General features: G+C 43.1%; 1 protein-coding gene across 1 annotated transcript in view; it reads right to left on the bottom strand.

Annotated features, from left to right (window-relative positions):
- The window catches only part of LOC122909476 (SREBF chaperone), a 72,495-nt gene that overhangs the window by 34,763 nt on the left and 23,490 nt on the right, over window positions 1-14,242 (bottom strand). The window lies entirely within an intron of this gene.

Genomic DNA, 14,242 nt, shown 5'->3' with positions numbered 1-14,242 from the left:
AGCACACCTGGGTAGCAGACATCACCTTCAGCAGCTCTCTGACAAAGGAGGATTCTGGACATCCTCCCCACCTTTCTCTGGGCACAGGTCTGACTGAAAGAAATCCTTGGGATTTCCAGAAAAACTTTACATAGGCCTGACCCCTCAGAAAACACATTCTTGCACAGAGAGTGTTTCACTGGTAAGGAATGTTCAGCAGAGTTAGCCTTTAACATAAAAAACACCAAAAAGCCCAGGCTTCTGACAGAAAACACATTTCATGGTGGCAGCAGCATTAGAGGAAGCTACTGCTCCCAGTCAGACTGGGACACAGTCGTGTGGCAGCCTGCCCAGCCCCTGTCTTTGTGCCACAGAAGAACCACCCCCCTCCACAGGATTGGGCCTGGACACGCTGTCAGTCAAGGTGCCCCTCCCTGACCCGCACCAGGCCAGGTGGTTGGGCCTCTGTCCCTGGACTTTGACTTCTGAGCAAAAAGAAATAGGAACTAGATGTGCTGGTGCTTATTCAACCCCAACAGGTTCCTGCTCCCAAGATCAAGGCTCCTCTGATGCGAGCACCTTCTGAAGACGATGCTCAGCAGCTTTTCTTTCCAGTCTGTGAGCCACTGTATATCCTTCCAATAAATCCTCTTTCTGCCCATGTGAGCCAAAATTAACTTCTGTTGCTTCCAAGTAGAAAACCTTAAACCAATAAAATCAGAATAGAAAACTCCAGCAAAGGCCCAAGGTTCTAGAATTCCCTTCATTACAAGCTCTCCACTGTTACCCTAAAATAGAAATCCATTATCTCCTGCTCCATGTTGCCGTTTTCTTTGGTCTGTGTTACAGGGAACCTGCCCAGACTTGTGTCCTGGCTTGATCAGGCTCACTGATGGAAACCTAGGCCAAAGAGGTGACTCTCCAGAAGCGTCAAGACCAGAAAGGAGAGGCCAAAGGCGTCACAGCACAGCCAACTCTCAAGAAGATGAATGGCTAACACTCCTTTCACCTTCCAGGAAACACAAGCTTTACGTGCATATGCAATTTTCCAGCCCAGCAACCTTCTAAGGCTATAGAACCCTCTGTGGGTCAACTCAACAGGCTCGCGATAGAGGAGCCTGCAGGTGGCAGCTGCTGGCCCCAGCAGCAGAGCCGTTTCTGGCAGCTCAGCCATTCACAAGGCTTGCCTGGAGCCCCGCATGTCAGAGAGGTGTCTAGCAGAGCACCCACCGGGGGTGACCCGCACTAGTGCTCACCTCCCAGTAGACACCACGACCCCGGGAAGCAGTGTTTCTGCTCCTGCTCCCTGGCCCTCCATCCTGCCCCTGGGGTGCGGGTGGGGATACACACACTGATGAGATGTTCACCTGCAGGGAGAGAGACACTATCACAGGGATCCCCAAAGACTGAAGGCCAGAAACCAACTGTACCTCTTCGAACCTCAGTCCTCTGGCAAGTCTCACATCTCTTCCCTCAAGTGTCACAAAACCAAGCCCTCCAAAAAATTCTGATTTTGTGATGCCAATCTCCTTCTCCGCCTCCTCTGTACACACATCAGTAACACAGGAGGGGGAGGGGCCCCACCTCTGCAGTCCTGCTTTCACCAGCGCAACCAGAGAAGAAGAAAACGTTCTAATTCACTTCCAGTCTGCAGCCAACACAACTCTTTCTGACATGATCTTAATTTCAGCTCCCACTGATCTTAATATTACCAGTTATACTAATTGTTAATTTTCATAGCACCCAGAAAACAAGGCCAAAAAAATGCAAATTCTACTTGATTATACAGCCAACCTACCTGAACCTACCAAGAGGAGACATTATTCATCTCTATTCCACTGTATACAATTTTAATGCAAAGGTACTCCAAAGCAAAATTTCTATGTGATCCAAAAACCTGTTTTTCCTACATTGCCCCATACTTATAAGTTTCTTCATATCAAAATCTACAGCTCTGCTTCCTGAATTTAAAGAGATACAACAACAACAACAACAACAACAACAACAAAAAGAGATACAACATGGGAGGCCTGGGTGGCTCTGTCATTAAGCCTCTGCCTTTGGCTTGGGTCATGACCCCTTGAATCCCACATGGGGCTCCTTGCTCAGCAGGGAGCCTGCGTCTTCCTCTGCATGCTATTCTCCCTGCCTGTGCTGGCTCTCTTGTTCGTTCTCTCTCTCTCTCTCTCTGACAAATAAATAAATAAATAAATAAAATAAAAATAAAAAAAAATAAAGAGACACAACATGTGGAAAGGATGGAGGCCCGGGAGGCCAAAGTGTACATTATATGAAAACATAAACAATCCCACAGCCTGCCTTTGCCGGAGACCCCACTATAAGCAAAAACAAAGAAGTTCGTTATTAGACACCTAAATTACAGAGTTGTCCACATAAAGAAAAAAACTGCTAGAACCAGTCAGAACAGCCCTGAGGAATTCTATAGAGGACAAGCCTGGATCAAGTCAGGCACTCTGGCTCAGAAAATGAAGGTCCCTGAGGACAGAGCAGGAAGGCAAGCTCATCCCACTCTGTCATCAGCTTGCCTGAGACTCCCACAGTTCTGAACAGGCCCCGAATGAGAAAATACATGTGAAACTTACAGAAAAATCCACATATATACATTATTATAAAATTTAAATGATTATCTTTTTGTGCCTATATTCACCAAACACCCAACACTTAAAATTCTCTTCAAACAAGTCACACTTAATAAGAATCAACCAAAAGGGGCGCCTGGGTGGCTCAGTGCGTTAAAGCCTCTGCCCTCGGCTCAGGTCATGATCCCAGGGTCCTGGGATCGAGCCCCACATTGTGCTCTCTGCTCAGCAGGGAGCCTGCTTCCCTTCCTCTCTCTGCCTGCCTCTCTGCCTACTTGTGATCTCTGTCAAATAAATAAATAAAATCTTAAAAAAAAAAAAAAAAGGATCAACCAAAAAAATAAATGTGCCAAAGACCCAAGAGAGGTGGAGGTAATAGGAAAAAAGATGTAAAAAAAACCCCAAAAAAACAAAACAACAACAACAAAAAAAACCTATATAGACTACAGGCTCTGTCCCACAGCTTTTCAGGACTGTTTGTTGGAAATGTTCACCATCTCCCCCAAGCTTCAGCCACAATGGACCTATCATGCTTGTTTTTACCACAAAGGTTTACTGACTACCCCATTTCTCTGGAATAAACGCCTAGAAGTGAAACTGCTAGGTAGTATGGCCCGTTGAAATTTTCTAAGAAACTGCCAAAATACTTTCCAGAGTGCTTGTACCATTTTACATTTCCTCCAGCAGCATATGAGATTTCTTCTCATCTGCCATCATTTAGAATCGTTTGGTATTTCCACTGTTTTTTATTTTGGCTATGCTAAGTACGTACTGATAACTAATTGGGTCTTAAAATACATTTCCCTAAGGACAAGTGACACTGAACACATGCCTCTCAGCCATGTGTCTGTGTATGTCTTAGGATATTACATACACGAGATCATGTCATTTGCAAACCATGTTAGCTTAATTTCTTTTCTTATCTGGGCGCCTTTTATTTACTTTTCTTATAAAACTGTCTTGGCTGGGGCGGCTGGGTGGTTCAGTGGGTTAAGCCTCTGCCTTTAGCTCAGGTCATGATCCCAGGGTCCTGGGATAAAGCCCTATATCTGCCTCTCTGCTCAGCAGGGAGTCTCCTTCTCCTCTATCTGTCTGCCCCTCTGTCTACTTCTGCCTACTTGAGATTTCTCTGTTAAATTAAAAAAAAAAAAAAATCTGGGGCACCTGGGTGACTCAGTGGGTTAAGCCTCTGCCTTCGGCTCAGGTCATGATCTCAGGGTCCTGGGATCGAGACCCGCATCAGGCTCTCTGCTCAGTGGGGAGCCTGCTTCCTCCTCTCTCTCTCTCTCTGCCTGCCTCTCCACTTACTTGAGATCTCTGTCAAATAAATAAAATTAAAAAAAAAAAAAAAAACTTAAAAAAAAACTGTCTTGGCTAAATAAGGTTGGTAAAGTCATTAAATAATACATAATAAAAAAACAAAAAACAAATGCATCAACATTTTAAAAAATGACTTTAGAATCTCAGTTTGGTAAGACAAAAAAGTTCTAGAAATCTATTTCACAACAGTGTGAAATACTAACACTACTAAATTGTATACTTAAAATGGTCAAGATGGTCAATTTTATGTTATGTGTTTTTATTACAATAATAATTTTTTTTTAAAAAAAGATAAGTCTTTTTTGTCTTGGCTAGAACTTCTACCACAACACTGAATTGCAGTGGTGAGAATGAATCCTCATCTTAACCCTGAGCTTAGGAAGAGAACATTCAGTCTTTTACCATTAAATATTATAGCACATCAAAGTTTTTCATAGATATCTTCACCAGGCTGAGGAAGCCCTCTTCTGTTCCTAGCTTGAGAGGGTCTGTTTTTTTTTTTTTTTTTAATTATTCTTAACATATTTGTTTCAGGGGTACAGGTCTGTGATTGCATCAGTCTTATGCAATACACAGCGCTCACCACATCACATACCCTCCCCAATGTCCATCACCCAGCTACCTCATCCCCCCCACCTCCTTCCCTTCAGCAACCCTCAGTTTGCTTCCTGAGATTAAGAGTGAAAGGTGGTCTTCCTCTTCTTCTTCTTCTTTTTTTTTTTTTTTTGACAGACAGAGATCACAAGTAGGCAAAGAGGCAGGCAGAGAGAGAGAAGGAAGCAGCCTCCCCGCGGAGCAGAGAGCCCGATGTGGGGCTCGATCCCAGGACCCTGGGACCATGACCTGAGCTGAAGGCAGAGGCTTAACCCACTGAGCCACCCAGCCGCCCCTTGTTGTTATTTTTTAATCATTAAAGAGTATTATGGTTTTTTGGTGTATCTTTTGAGACAGTCTTATGGTTTTTTACTTATCTTACTAATAAGGTATATTACAAAGGCTGAGTTGTATTCATGTTGAACCAACTTTGTATCACTGGGTACAATTCCTTCTAAATGTTGGTTGTCCTGGTTTGCTAAGGGATACTATGTCTATATTCATAAGCGATACTGCTCTGCAGTTTTCCTTCTTTATGTCTTCTTTGTCTGGCTTTGGTATCAGCATAATGCCAGCCTCACAAGATGACTTGGAAGTGCTTCCTCCTAATTTTCTGGAAGAGTTCAAGATAAATCTTTAAACATCTGATAGAATTCACTAATGAAGCCATCAGATATTGGTCTTTTATTAATGGAAAAGATTTTGTTGTTGTTATTGTTGTTTTATGTAGGCTCCATGCCTAGTGTGGAGCCCAACATGAGCACTGAACTCACGACCCTGCAATCAAGACTTCAGTTGAGATCAAGAGTTGGACACTTAACCAACTAAGCCACATAGGCACCCGTTTGTTTTTTTAAGTGGGAAATTTTAAGATTAACTCAACCTCTTTCCCTGTTTTTCTGCTACTCAGATTTTCTATTTCTCCTTAGGGCACCTGGGTGGCTCAGACAGTTAAGTGTCCAATTGGGCTCAGGTCATGATCTTAGGGTTGTGAGACTGAGCCCTTGATCAGGGTCAATGCTGGACATGCAGCCTGCTTGAATTCTCTCTCCCTCTCTGCCCTTCTCCCCAACCCCTTTCTTTCTAGTCCTCTTAAAAGAAAAAAACAAACAAAAAAAAGGTGTTCTACTTTTAAAAAGATTTTATCTATCTTTTTTTTTTTTAAAGATTTTTATTTGTTTATTTGACAGACAGAGATCACAAGTAGACAGAGAGGCAGGCAGAGAGAGAGAGAGAGGGAAGCAGGCTCCCTGCCGAGCAGAGAGCCCGACGCGGGACTCGATCCCAGGACCCTGAGATCATGATCCGAGCCGAAGGCAGCGGCTTAACCCATAAAGAGAGCACGAGGGAGGGAGGCCTCCCTCTATTCCTTCTTTATTAAGTTTTCTTTGTATGTTTCAGGATCTGTCCATCTCATCTAGGCTAACTAACTTATTGGCATCATGTTTATTGTTCATAGTATTTCCTTACAATCATTTTTACTTCTGGAAAGTTGGTAGTAATGTCCCCACTTTCATGAATAATTCTAGTAATATGAATCTTATTTTCTTGGTCATTCTGGCTAAAGGCTTGCCAATTTGGTTGATCTTTAAAAAGAATCAATTTTTTATTTTACTTACTCTGGTTTTCCTATTCTCTGTTCACTTGCTTCTACTCTAGTCTTCATTATTTCTTCCTTCTGTTTGTCTTGGGCTTATTTGTGCTCTTACTGTTCTGGTTTCTTCAAGTAGTTAATAGTTGAGCTTACTGACTTGGTATCTTCCTTCTTTCTTAATACAGGCATTTACAGCTGTAAGTTTCCCTCCAAACACTACTTCGGCTGCATCCTGTAAGTTTCCATATGTTGTGATTTTTGTTCTCATTCATCTCAAAGTATTTTCTCATTTCACTTGTGTTTTCTTCTTTGGTCCACTGGGTATTTAGGAACTGTTGTTGAGATATCCTTATATTCTTTCAATATGAGTCTTGGTCTGATATGTTTCACTGAGTCTTTGTAGCTTGTCTCTTTTCCTTTTTTTTTTTTTTAAGATTTTAAAATTTATTTATTTGACAGAGAGAGAGATTACAAGTAGGCAGAGAGACAGGGCGGGTGGGCGGGGGGGCAGGCTCCCCGCTGAGCAGAGAGCCCCATGTGGGGCTCAGTCCCAGGACCCTGAGTTTATGACCTGAGCCGAAGGCAGATGTTTAACCCACTGAGCCACCCAGGCGCCCCACTTGTCTCTTGTCTTATTCTTTCCACAAACTCTGACAGAATCAAAGTTTCTAATTTCAATGAAGTCTAGTTTACCCACTTTTTTCTTTTATGGATCATGCTTTACTTGTCATGGGTAAGAATTCTTCACCAAGCAGTACTTCTGAAAATTTTCTCTGATTTTTTCCCCAATGTTTTTATAGTTTTTCAACTAATCTATGATCCATTTGAATTACTTTTTGTGTAAAATGTGATGCTTAGGCCTAGGTTGTTTTCCCCCTCCCCCTGGTCCCATGGATATCGAATTATTCCAGCACCAACTGCTGAAAAGACCACCCTTCCTCCACTCAATTGCTTTGGCACATCTTAGTCTGTTTGAGCTTCTATAGCATTTGAAAATACCATGCACAAGGTGGCTTAAACAACACACATTTATTTCTCACAGTTCCGGAGGCTGGGAAATCCAAAATCAAGATCATAGCAGATTACATTTCTGGGCAGAGCCCACTTCCTGGTTCATAGAGGGCCATCTTCTGTGTCCTCATATGGCAGAAAGGAAGAATCCGAGCTCTCTGGTGTCCCTTTTATGAGGGCACTGATCCCATTTGTGAGGGCTCCACCCCTTCTACCTAATGACCTTCCAAAGTTCCCCACTTCCTAGTAGCATCACACTAGGGTCAGGATTTTAACATGTGAATTTGGGGGAGTCACAAACATTCAGTCAAAATGCAGTTGGCTGTACTTATGTGAGTCTATTTCTGGGTTTCCTGTTCGGTTCCAGTGATCTATGTGTCTATCGCTCTACCAATACTATACAGTTTTGATTACTGTAGCTATAAAATAAGTCTTGAAATGGGTACTGTGTTTCCTCCCATTCAAAACTATTTTACTGGGGCACTTGGGTGGCTCAGTGGGTTAAAGCCTCGGCCTTTGACTCAGGTCACGATCCCGGGGTCCTGGGATTGAGCACAACCGGCTCTCAGCTTGGCAGGGAGCCTGCTTCCTCCTCTCTCTCTGCCTGCTTCCCTGCCTACTTGTGATCTCTCTCTGTCAAATAAATAAATAAAGTTAAAAAAAAAAAAACACAAAAACTATTTTACCTACAGTCTTTTTTTTTTTTAAAAGACTTTATTTATTTATTTGACAGAGAGACACAGCAAGAGAGGAAACACAAGGGTAAGTGGGAGAGGGAGAAGCAGGTTCCCTGCTGAGCAGGGAGCCCAATGTGGGGCTTGATCCCAGGACTGTGGGATCATGAGCTGAGCCAAAGGCAGACGCTTCACCAACCTCATGAGCCACCCATGCGCCCCAGTTACCTAGAGTCTTTTTCATGGATTCCCTGGGAAGTTCTAAGTTGATTATTATGTCATCTGCAAATAGAAACACATTATTTCTTCCTTTCCATAATTTCTTCAGTTTTCTGTATCACTCCATTGCCTGCCTCTCCTTTGGCGATTTCCATAACATGAAAGCTAAGCCCTCTCTTATTGTCCCATAACTCCCTGAAGCTCCGTGTACTTTTCCTCAGTTTAATTCCTGCTGGGTTGAACTGGATCATTCTCATTGTTTCGTCTTTGAGTTAACTGGCTCTTCTATTACCCCCGCTCTGTTACTGAGGTCATTTCATGAATTTTTAAATTTAGTTTTAGTTATAAGTTTTCCGATTTAAAATTTAAATATGTAATTTTCCATTTGTTTCAAAAGTGTTCACCCTCAATTCTTAAAGGGGAATTTTAATTATAATTTAATTCTACTTTCTGCCTGAAAGTCTTTGATAAGCCCAACATCTGTATCATGTCATGGTTCCCATCTGTCCTTTCTCCTTAGGAGAGTAAGATTTTCCTGACTCTTCGTATGTGGAGCAATTCTGTATTTCTAGATATTACGCTGTATTAATCTGGATCTTGTTAAGGTGGAATGGAAAATGTTGGATTTTTGTTTGTCTTAACAGTAATTAACTTAAGTAGGCCCAATCCACAAGCTCCTACCCATCTTTTGTGGGCTGTTCTTTTTTTTTTTTTTTTTTTAATTTTTTATTTTTTATAAACATATATATATATTTTTTTTAAAGATTTTTTTTATTTATTTATTTGAGAGAGAGAGACAGTGAGAGAGAGCACGAGCGAGGAGAAGGTCAGAGAGCGAAGCAGACTCCACATGGAGCTGGGAGCCTGATGTGGGACTCGATCCTGGGACTCCAGGATCACGCCCTGAGCCGAAGGCAGTCGTCCAACCAACTGCGCCACCCAGGCGTCCCTAAACATATATTTTTATCCCCAGGGGTACAGTGTGGGCTGTGTTCTAATATCAGTTTAGTTCGCACAGCTCTTGCAGTACTACTTTGATCTGTCCCAGGCATACCCTGCAGTGGCCAGCAGAGGACTTGGGCAGTCGTCTCCTCTTCTAGGCTCTCAGCTTACTGTTCAGAGTCAGATGCACCCATGCTATTTCACAGGAGAGCCCAGGAGTTCATAAACAATACTATGGGTTCCCTTTGTTGAGTTCCTTCCTCTCTGCAATCTTCCTGACACTTTTCAGCTCCCAGTCTTCTGGGTAGAAAGGGAAAGCTTTAGCTTCTCTGCTGAGCACCTACCACAACTGTGATCGCCTCTAGTAAAGCGGTGAGAAGAGACCAAACAAATTCAGTGAATCTCTCTCCATGCTCCTGGGACCATAATCCCCCTAAATAAAGGATTCCTCTCCAGTCTGGCTGCCCATGTCACTACTGCCTCTGCTGCTACAGTATTTCGCCAGGGCAGGAGAAAATGGCGGGTGGGGCGGGGGAGCAAACAAAAATCAGAGATTCTCTTCCTCTACCTCCATTCCCTGTCCCATAGGAATCCCCTTTCCTGCTCCCGAGACTAGAAAGAGGGGGGTTCTCTTAGACCTTCTTCTGTCTGCACCCAGTGCCCAGTTCCGGGTTTCGTGGTACCTTTGAGTCCAGGCTGGATGGTATTGTATGGAAACAAAATATAAAAACATTTTCCTTCCCCAATCCATCTGCTGTCATTTATCTTCCAGGGTACTCAACTGATCCAGGGATTTTAGTTGGATTCAGTCAGAGAGAAAGGACAGAATGTTCTTACTACATCTTGACCAGAATCAGAACCCTTTCAGTTCTTAATGTAAATATCTTCATAAATTCCTGGATTCTTTGCCATTAAAGAATCTTAATTGCTATACTGAGCCTATTGGCATCTTTCTGTCAATCTTATCATTCCATTGTGAGATGTGGTGCCTTACTGTGTTTACCAAGTTTTCCACACAGAGCATGTACTATTTCTACAGTCTGAAATAACGTCTGAAATAATGAAATAAAGGTCATAGGCCAAAAATGCACAGCAGAAAAATGGGGGAAATGTTAGTACTGGTTGTTGGTCTTCATGTGGCATAAGGTATGTGGAGAAATATTTCAAGTCAACTTTCTATACTTTTACATTTTTTATGATGAGTATTGCCTTTTTTTTTTTTTAAGATTTTATTTATTTCACACAAAGAGAGAGACAGAGAGAGAGGGAACACAAGCAGAGGGAGCAATGAGAGGGAGAAGCAGGCTTCCCACTGAACGGGGAGCCCGATGCGGGGCTCGATCCCAGGACTCCAGAATCGTGACCGGAGCCGAAAGCAGATGCTTAACAACTGAGCCACCCAGGCACCCCGAGTACTACCTTTATTTTAAATAAACTTTTCAAATTTAGCATAAAATACTGTAAAAAAGTATACAAATTATAAGCATACAGCTCCATGAAAGTAAACACAGCCATTAATCTAAACAACACTCGCATCAAGAAATAGAGTATTACCCCAAAGTTCTCCATTAGCAGCCACAACAGTGATTGCTTTTCAATTATAAAAGTAGTACACACATATTTATATTCAAGTAGTTTTGGAATTTATTTCTGACTTTAGTTACTGTGATGCTTCTTTCTTTATATGTTGCCAACATTTATATTTAGTTTTTAAACTGTTACAAGGGGCACCTGGGTGGCTTAGTCATTAAGTGTGTGGCTTCTGCTCAGGTCGTGATAACAGGACCCTGGGATCGAGCCCCACATGGGGTTTCCTGCTCAGGGGAAGCCTGCTTCACCCTCTCCCACTCCCCCTGCTTGTATTCCCGCTCTTGTTATCTCTCCTTTTCTGTCAAATAAATTTAAAATAAATAAACTGTTATAAAAATCTCCTGTACATTTTGTATACGTTGATTCTAAAACGTGATAACTATTTAAAAAGCATTTGGAGGGGCACCTGGATGGCTCAGTTGGTTAAACATCTGACTTTTTTTTTTTAATTCAATTTAGTTAACATATATTATTAGCTTCAGGGGCAGAACTGAGTGATTCATCAGTTGCATACAACACCCAGTGCTCATTATATTAAATCCCATCCTTAATGCATTAAATCCCCTCCTTAATGCCCTTCAACCAGTTACCCCATCCCCCCCACCTCCCCTCCAGCAACTCTAATTTTCCTAGAGTTAAGAGCTGTTATGGTTTGCCTGACCCTCCCTCTGTCATCTTATTTTATTTTTCCTTCCCTTGCCCTACATTCATCTGTTTTGTTTCTTTTTCTTTTTTTTTGAAGATTTTATTTATTTGACAGAGATCATAAGCAGGCAGAGAGGCAGGCAGAGAGAGAGGAGGAAGCAGACTCCCTGCTGAGCAGAAAGCCCGATGCAGGGCTCCATCCCAGAACCCTGGGATCATGACCTGAGCTGAAGGCAAAGGCTTTAACCCACTGAACCACCCAGGCGCCCTTGTTTTTTTTCTTAAATTAAGCATCTGACTCTCGATCTCAGCTCAGGTCTGGATCTCAGGGTCGTTGAGGTCAAGTTCTGCAACAGGCTCCCTGCTGGGCGTGGAGCCTACTTTCAAAAAAAAAAAAAAAGATAAAAAGCTTTTGGAATATCTGATAATACAATTGTCATTCACTGGGAAAGCCTCAGGATCCCCAGCAGGTTGACAGAAGATATTTCTCTCCCAAGGCCAATGAGTCAAGGCTAGAGATGGTGATTGCTTCTTCAAATGCAAAGATAGCAACGTAAGATACCCAAGAACAGGAAATCAAGGAAACAAGACATCACCAAAGGAACACAGTAATTTTCCAGTAACTGACCCCAAAGAAATAGAGATCTGCAATCTACCTAATAAAGATTTCATTCAGCTTAGTGAGCTATAGGGAAACACAGAAAGACAATTCAATGAAATCAGTAAACAATACACAAACAAAATGAGAAGTTTAACAGAGAGAAATAAATTATTAAAAAGATCCAAGAAATCCTGGAGGTGAAGAATGCAACGAGTGAAATGAAAAATGCAGCAGAGAGTACCAAAACCAGATGTGATCAAAAGAGAAAAGAGGGGCGCCTGGGTGGCTCAGTGGGTTAAGCCGCTGCCTTCGGCTCCGGTCATGATCTCAGAGTCCTGGGATTGAGTCCCGCATCGGGCTCTCTGCTCAGCAGGGAGCCTGCTTCCTCCTCTCTCTCTGCCTGCCTCTCTGCCTACTTGTCTCTCTCTGTCAAATAAATAAATAAAATCTTAAAAAAAAAAAAAAGAGAGAGAGAAAAGAATCTGTGAAGTCATAGGTCACTTAAAATTATCCAGAAAAGAACAAAAAAAAATAACAAAAGAAAGCCTAAGTGAATTATGAGATACCATCAAAAGAAACTATCTAAACATTGTTGGCATCCCAAAAGGGAAACAGAAGAAAGGGACAGAAACCTTATTTAAAGAAACAATGGCGGGGGTGAGGGGGGACAACGCCCTGGTGGCTCAGTGGTTAAGCATCTATCTGCCTTTGGCTCAGGTCATGGGATCAAGCCCCATATCTGGCTCCCAGCTTAGTGGGAAGCCTGCTTCTTCCTCTCCCACTCCTCCTGCTTGTGTTTCCTCTCTTCTTGTCTGTCAGAAAATTTAACGAAATATTTTTGAAAAATAAATAAAAATAAATAATCAATGGCTGAGGCCTTCCTAAGTCTGGGGAGAGATTTAGACATCCACATTCATAAAGCTCATAGGTCCCCAAAAAGATCTTCTCCAAGACAAACTATAATAAAGCCATCTAAAATCAAAGAGAATTTTTCAAGCAGCAAGAGAACAAAAATTCTTCACATACAAGGAAACCCCCACAAGGCTATCAGTGGATTTCTCAGCAGAAACACTATTTAGGCCAAGAGAGAGTGGGATGATGTATTCAAAATGCTGTAAGAGACTGACTGAGGAAGCTGACAGAGAAGCAGGAGGGCCCTAGGCTTGCCTGGTCTCACAAATACAATTAGATAACTATCAGATTATCCTCACTACCCCAGAAATTGATCTGAAGACTGGCAGAAAAAACTCCAAAACTCAAGGTAGAGAAGAGATCACATCAGAGGACAGGAAGTGCAGAGATGCAGTTCGGGAGAGAAATGGATAGTGGTTACTGCAGTGGGGAGGGAACCACAGGCAAGAAGGACAAGAGACAGACTAGCACACGCAGGGGTGCATAGGGAAAACAAATCCCCATAGCAATTGCCTTGCAAAGCAAGACAGTCCAAATCTTGTGTGTTCTTGCAATGACTGGGGCTTAAAGCCTAGAGTTTTAAAGATCAGCATGTTTACCTCTGGAAGGGCTGAGAGGTCACTGGACTACTCTTGAGAAGAGGCAGGGCAAATAGTCTGCGGACATACAGCCTAGAAACCATGATCTGAAGAGTGCCTGGGGCACACAGTGGGGAGGTTAGTTGCTCATCTGGGAGCATGTCCTAGGGAGGCAGCATTCACAGAGACACCCCCTCTCCCGCCAGGAACATGGGAACTGGGCAGCGCCATCTCCCTCCTCCACCTCTCAGCATAAACGCAGAGCCACCACTAGGAACCAGTGTAGTGATCACATTCCCTACCTAATTGGCTTATACCAAGCTCCCTCCCACTACCCACTTCCCTGCACTGAAGGGGAAGCACCCTCCCTAGTCATGCTTGCCTCAGTCTCAGCTCAGGTGTGTGGGGGGGTGCCCTCCCCTAGATGATTGGCCCAAACCCCTGCCCACACCATGTCTCCCAACCCAGGAGTTCTGTGAGGCCTCAATTCCAGTGGCAGCCACAGATCTCATTTCACAAGCAGGCCAGAGCACACCAAGTTAAAAAGTACAACATTCTGGGGCACCTGGGTGGCTCAGTGGGTTAAAGCCTCTGCCTTCAGCTCAGGTCATGATCCCAGGATCCTGGGATCGAGTCCCGCATCGGGCTCTCTGCTCAGCAGGGAACCTGCTTCCTGCCTCTCTGCCCACTTGTGATCTGTCTGTCAAATAAATAAATAAAATCTTTAAAAAAAAAAAAAAAAAGTACAACATTCAGGCCAGGCACCAAACCCTGCCCACAATAGGCAAAGAAAGCCTCGACAGACTAACTAGCCTGAAGGATAAAGTGGCCAGGATACAACAGCAGAGCACACAAGAGCATACAATGGAGACAGTCCCAGAAGTACCAGGCCTTCGAAAGGGGACACTACGCTATAGGGCACTACGTGACCTCTTCTTCATAAAGCCATTACACTAAAGAACAGGAGATGTAGCTGGCTTTCC

The sequence above is a fragment of the Neovison vison genome, chromosome 6, assembly GCF_020171115.1.
Source record: "Neovison vison isolate M4711 chromosome 6, ASM_NN_V1, whole genome shotgun sequence".
NCBI lineage: Eukaryota > Metazoa > Chordata > Mammalia > Carnivora > Mustelidae > Neogale > Neogale vison.
The sequence above is the reverse complement of the archived record's forward strand: the minus strand, read 5'-3'. Positions and strand labels throughout refer to the sequence as shown.